The following is a 5,969-nucleotide window of genomic DNA, read 5'->3' as shown; positions in this document are numbered from 1 at the left end:
TCCCTTCGCCGGGGCCGTGGTTGGCAGTACCTGGTCGATTAGGAGGGCTACGGTCCGAAGGATCGAACTTGGGTTCCCGGCTCATTTATACTGGACCCGGCTCTTATCTCGGAGTACCGTGAGTCTCTGCCTTCCTGTTCATTTGGACCGCCAGGTGGCGGACGTTGAGGGGGGGGTACTGTTGGGATCTGGATGTTTTGTCCACTTTCTCCACCAGAGGGCGCACGAGACCTCCTTGGGGCATGAGCTGACTGCAACACCTGTCTTCAATATGCTCATCAGGAGGCTCCTTCTTAAGGAGGCGGAGACGGACACTCCAGTGCCAGAGTGTTTGCCAGTAATGGTTAGCAAGCCTGAGCCAGCCAGCTTATCTGTACTCAAGATTTTGAGAAGCTGCCTGATCCAGTCTTTTTCTGTCTCACAGATATTCCTGCCTGACAATCTGAAAACCTGGGGAGAAGACTCTTTCTGGAGTCCGCCTGTCTGCTCTCAGTGAAACCCTGGAGAGTTGTTTCTGCCTGGAATCTGTCTGCCCGCTCTCTGAGAAAACTGAGAGGGAACTCAGTCTGGAATCCGTCTGCCTGCACTCAGCAAGGCTCCGCCCTCAGCCCTCTGCCTGCCGACAAGCCTCTGTGTTAGAGTGATTATTGTGTGGACATATGAAACATTGAAAGAAAGAAGATGCTAAATTTCTATCCTGTGATTCAACCAGAAGGGTCATAAACTTTTATGACCTCCTTTCAGTAGGTCATGAGGCAGAATCACATGGTTGTGTGACTTCCATCCAGCCAGATGGTCATCTTATGACCTGCTATGACCTGCATCCTCCCAGATAATCATTACTGGGTCTTCTGTTTAAGGCCCGCCCTATGATGTTGTAAACTGTTAATAAAAGGCTTTGCTATGAAGGGATCTGTGTGAGAAGGTGCTGGTTTCTGAGCCAGCAACTTTTCTCCCCTACTGCAGAGGCTGGCGTTATAAATCCCTGTCTGTGTTGATCATTTCCTCTTAATCTTTTAAACTCACATTTCTCTGGATTAAAATCCAACACTCTGGACCCTCAAGGTTCCCCCCCTCTGCAGCTCCGCTCAACTTCAGAACAGGTATACCCTCGCACATCAGAAAACCACTCTGTCCCCCCTCAGTGGTGAACCCCTGCGTGACCAGTCAACCTACCAAGGACCAGTTCATTATTTATTGTGCTTCATTGTAAATAAACCTTTGAACTTTTTCTCTGCCTCTTGAGTGATCTCTGCATGTGGGTTAGGCACCTTAAACCCATCATGACAGATAGAGGCAGTAAAGGAATACATGGAATGCCATAACGAAGTGGCTGGTATATTGTACAGAAACATCTAGGCAAAACATACTAACTCGAGAACCCGAGGTCAAAATGGGAACTATTTCCAAAGGTGGTGGAAAATGACAGAGCTAAGATCATGTGGGACTTCCAGGTACAAACAGCCAAAATGGTTGTGGCCAACCAAATGGAAATAATCATAATAAGCAGCAGAGAACAACTGTAGTGATTATTGCGGCCACCCCAAATGATAGAAACATCAGGGGAAAAAAACACGAGAAATTGGAGAAATACCAGGGGCTCAGGGAAGAACTGGGAAGAGCCTGAAAGGTGAAGACAACTGTAGTGACTGTGGTCAGCACTTGGGTCAGTAACCCCTACATTTTAAAGGTGGCTACTACAGATACCTGGAGAAACATCAGATATCTCGGTCCAGATATGTGCTTGTTCTAGCTAAAATACTGCAAAGAACCTTCAAGCTCCCAGCCCTCTAGTAAAGGAACCAAGTATGAGATGAAAATGCATTCTTAACTGCTACGCCTTGTTCCAACACCTTTAACTGCTAAGCCTTGATCCAAAATCAACCCTATTGTGTTCAGATGGAGCAGCCAATGTATCCCTCACCAGTTTTACAGCTCTGTTCAAGGCGAAGTTACACTTTTAGAAAAGTAGCTCAAAAAAAAGAAAGAAAAGTAGCTCAAACTAACACTGTAAGAAACATCTGTTAACACCGTTGTTGCGCAACCTTCCATATACTTGAATTGTTTATAATTTACATTCATCCCAGCTTTCCTCTAAGTGGGATTACAATTTTGACGGCAGACTTTACACCAAGGCTTTCTTGAGATTTCATTTAAGTTTAATTTTAAAAAAGGGGGTCACAAGCAAGAGTACAAATAAGATATCAGTCAGTCAGTAAAGGCAGAATATATTTGAAAACACTTCTCCAAAATCAACAAAACAATATAGAAAGGTTATAGATGTCCTGAACGTGGTACTCTCGAGCAGTTGAGAACTTATGGACACTGAAGTAAATTCGGTGAATGCAGAAATCTTTTTTTTTTTTTTTTTATTTAGGTCACCACTTCTTAAAGACTAATTATGTACTAAGATATAGTTGGGATTTCAGGACTGGGTCCCAGGGGGACATTATGAGGAGAGCTCATCAGGGATAGATGCAGAGGTAAAGAATAGTTATGTTGTACAGAGTTAAGTGGGTACAAGTGGGGCAAAAAAGATCAGCGATCCAGCAAAGTGTGCCTACCATTGCAATTTAGATTGGAAGGAGATTTGTGTGTGGAGGGGTTGTAATGTTTGTATCTTTTTTTCCAGTTGGTAAAGAGAAGCCCTGGCACATTGGAGTGTGGACAGGGAGGTGAGTGAATTCATGAAAATGGAATCCAAACATCAGCAGCTATTACAGAAGAGCTGTGGTGAACCCAAAAGCTCTGACATCAGAGGGGATTAGATCAGTGTCAGAGCTTTAAAGCGAGCTTAAAACAAAGCAAAATGAAAACCTGATTACCTCTCATGTGAACAGAAAAAATCTGGAAATTGCCCAAGGGAACCAGCAGCTTTTAGCTACTCCTGATGAGCTTGCCAATCACACCATAATAGGAGAGGAAGAGAAGTAGAGGCCCACATACATTAACTTAGACACAGTTCTGTAGATATGACAATAATATCCTAAAACTGATTAGGAGACTTTGTTACATTTTAAATTCCCCAAACTTGAAAATTTGAGTAATACTTTTCGAAGTTTGATATTTATTTAATCAAAACATAAGCCAGTTTGGACCAAAACCTTCAGGTGTATGATACTGGAGTGGACTCACAACACTGAGGCCCTGTATAAAAAAGGTCAGAGCAGACTCTTCCTGCTGAGGAGACTGAGGTATTTTTTAGTGCAGGGGGTGCTTTTAAAGACCTTCTATGACTGTCGTGGCATCAGCCATCTTCTATGGACCTTTCCCTTGGAACTGTGGCTTATCTGTAGCTGAGGGAAAGTGGCTGGATAAACTGATCAGGGAGGCCAGCTCTGTGATTGGAAGCCCTCTGGACTCAGTGAAGGAGGTGGGAAAGAAAAGGATCCTAACTAAATTAACATCTCTGTTGGAGAATGTTTTCCACCCCATGCATGAAGCTGTTGCTGAACTGGAGAGCTCCTTCAGTGACAGATTGTTGCACCTTAAATGCATCAGGGAGCATTATCACAGATCCTTCCTCCCAGCAACTGTAAGAATTTATAACCACCACTGTCCCCAACAACCTAAATCAGTTGTTAGATTCATGCTGATTTTGCACAGTTTCTGCCTTAGTCATTTAAAAACATGATGCTGTCATTTTGCACATCTCTGATGTTGCTGCAATTTGAAAAAAATTCCATTACTGTAAAAATGTCCAGACCTGTATATTATTTCATTCTCCAGGTGCACAGTTTTTATATTGTTGAAACACTTTACAGTACAGTATTTTATTGTCTATGTTTTAACTATTCACTAGTATATTATTCTTTAAATGGTCCACATTTGTGGACCATATAAAATCATTTTGTTGCTGTAAACACCAGAATTTCTTATTCTGGGACAATAAAGGGATTTTCTATTCTATTCTATAAAAATAAATGAAAGAATATTTTTACATTATTAAAACTTAGGTTTAAGGTTCTCCTATATGATTCCTGAACTATATATTCAACTATTCATTTAAAATGTGAGATGTATAAAGATCAGCATAGCAGATAAAGAAGTTTTTTTGAGCATTTTTATTTATTGGCATATTACTTTTCTCTTAAGAGAAATAAATATAATATGCCAATAGTCTGCAAAAACTGATTTGTTTAGTATAATTTAAAAAGCTTTTCATACAAAAAGCTAGGAATATATTCTCCATTTTTTGCTGTTGTTTTAGTTGGATTGATAAATCATTAGCACACCTTTAAAGGAAAGCTTCACACCAAATAATCTCAAATTAGCTCACTTCCTCTCTTTCATGACCTCTCGTGGAGTATATTACACACATAAGGCTTTTATCCCTGTGCTTCTATAAGGACTTACTGTCATGGAAAGGTGTTGGGCTATAATAGTAGCCCGATCGTAATAGGAAGCTGTTAACTGTCCAATCCGTCTTGAAAGGCTATTACAATCAAGTGTGTCTGTGTCTGTGTGTGTGTGTGGGTCATTGCACTCAAATCAGGTCCTGCTCAGCACCGTTTTGATTTCCCCGCTGAAATCACCAGCTGTACCTGCTGAGTAGCGCAGACTTGCACACATGTTGTGTTTAATTGTAATGGGGCTTTTTGGGAGCCACATAACGCAAGCTGTCCGTTCCACCATCACAGCTAAAATGAACGGGGAAATCAGATGTCAGCGTGTGTGAAAAGAAGTACCCATCTCTACTGTCTGTACAACTTTTCTCTTTTTGCTTGACTTTACTTTACTCTTTTCCTGCTTTTGGGATCTTTTTGGTCACTATATGCATGATAAAAACCCTCTGTTGTCTTAGGAATAGGGGAATTTTATTAAAAGTCAGACATCTGTGAAGAAATAGGTCTATTTCTAATTCCCAGCATGGAGGAGAATAATGACATGGCAAGAAAATAAGGAAACCAAGGGATGCCTTGATATTTATCTTTACTGTTTTGTGTTTTATCTTGTGATGGCCAAAACAGAAGTTGAAGCCAGAAAGATCACTAAATAAAGAAAATCACCAGGTACATGCACCATCTGTTTCCAATTGTTTTTCTCCAGTGCATTTCTTCCTTGTGCATCAAGGGTCATCTCCATTGAAAATATTGACATTTTCACACATCAAAACCAAAACCATAGCATTTAATCGGGATCTATCTGAATATATTGGTAGATTGGGAACATCTAGACAAACAGTTTAAAGGTTACACAAGAGTGTAGAGAGGTTTAAAACATGGCTATGTCATTAAACTACACCCAGACTTTGAATCACAGAGCACTGTCCAATCCGTTTTTTTTTTTAATGGGAATTGTATGGCACAACTCAATACTTATAAAGACATGGCTATTCACTTTAAACAGGGGTTGGGGGTACTAACTGAATAGGCATGAAGATACCATAAATCCACAGAAGCTCTGAAAATATACAGCTCAGGGTGGGACAATCTGTCAAGAGGACATGTATACATCATGCAGCCCACAAATCTGAGCTTTACGATGTCCGAAGTTACACATGGGGGTTGCAGGTCATGCTGTGGGAATTCTTCTCTCCCAAAATGGAAACGCGGCGGTCAGAATAAATGAGAAGCTGCATCACAGATGCCCTCCATCCAATAACAATGAGCTTGAGGTATTTCACAAACTAAGAATGTGAAAAAAAAGTTTCAGTCAAACATATGCAGAACAGCTAGAGGCAGACAAAAATACCTGCATCTGTTTTTAAAGACAATGGGCCATCTAGAGTTTTGACTCCAGCTGACTGAATGGGAACACAACATAATTCTTTTTCTTTTGCTTTTGTAAAACAAGATTAGAAATGATGTAACTGTGATCTCATATTGCATTTACTTGTAAGATTTCTGAGAAAGATGTTAAATCATTTCAAGAAAAGCTCCAGGGTCTGTCAGTCCCTATTTTCACTCAAAATTTAAACAAATCTCTGCAGCCCGGTGAGGTTTCCTTGCGCATCAAACTTTCTACCA

The sequence above is a fragment of the Cyprinodon variegatus genome, unplaced genomic scaffold (genome assembly GCF_000732505.1).
Source record: "Cyprinodon variegatus isolate N-32 unplaced genomic scaffold, C_variegatus-1.0 Scaffold1032, whole genome shotgun sequence".
Lineage (NCBI taxonomy): Eukaryota > Metazoa > Chordata > Actinopteri > Cyprinodontiformes > Cyprinodontidae > Cyprinodon > Cyprinodon variegatus.
The sequence above is the reverse complement of the archived record's forward strand: the minus strand, read 5'-3'. Positions refer to the sequence as shown.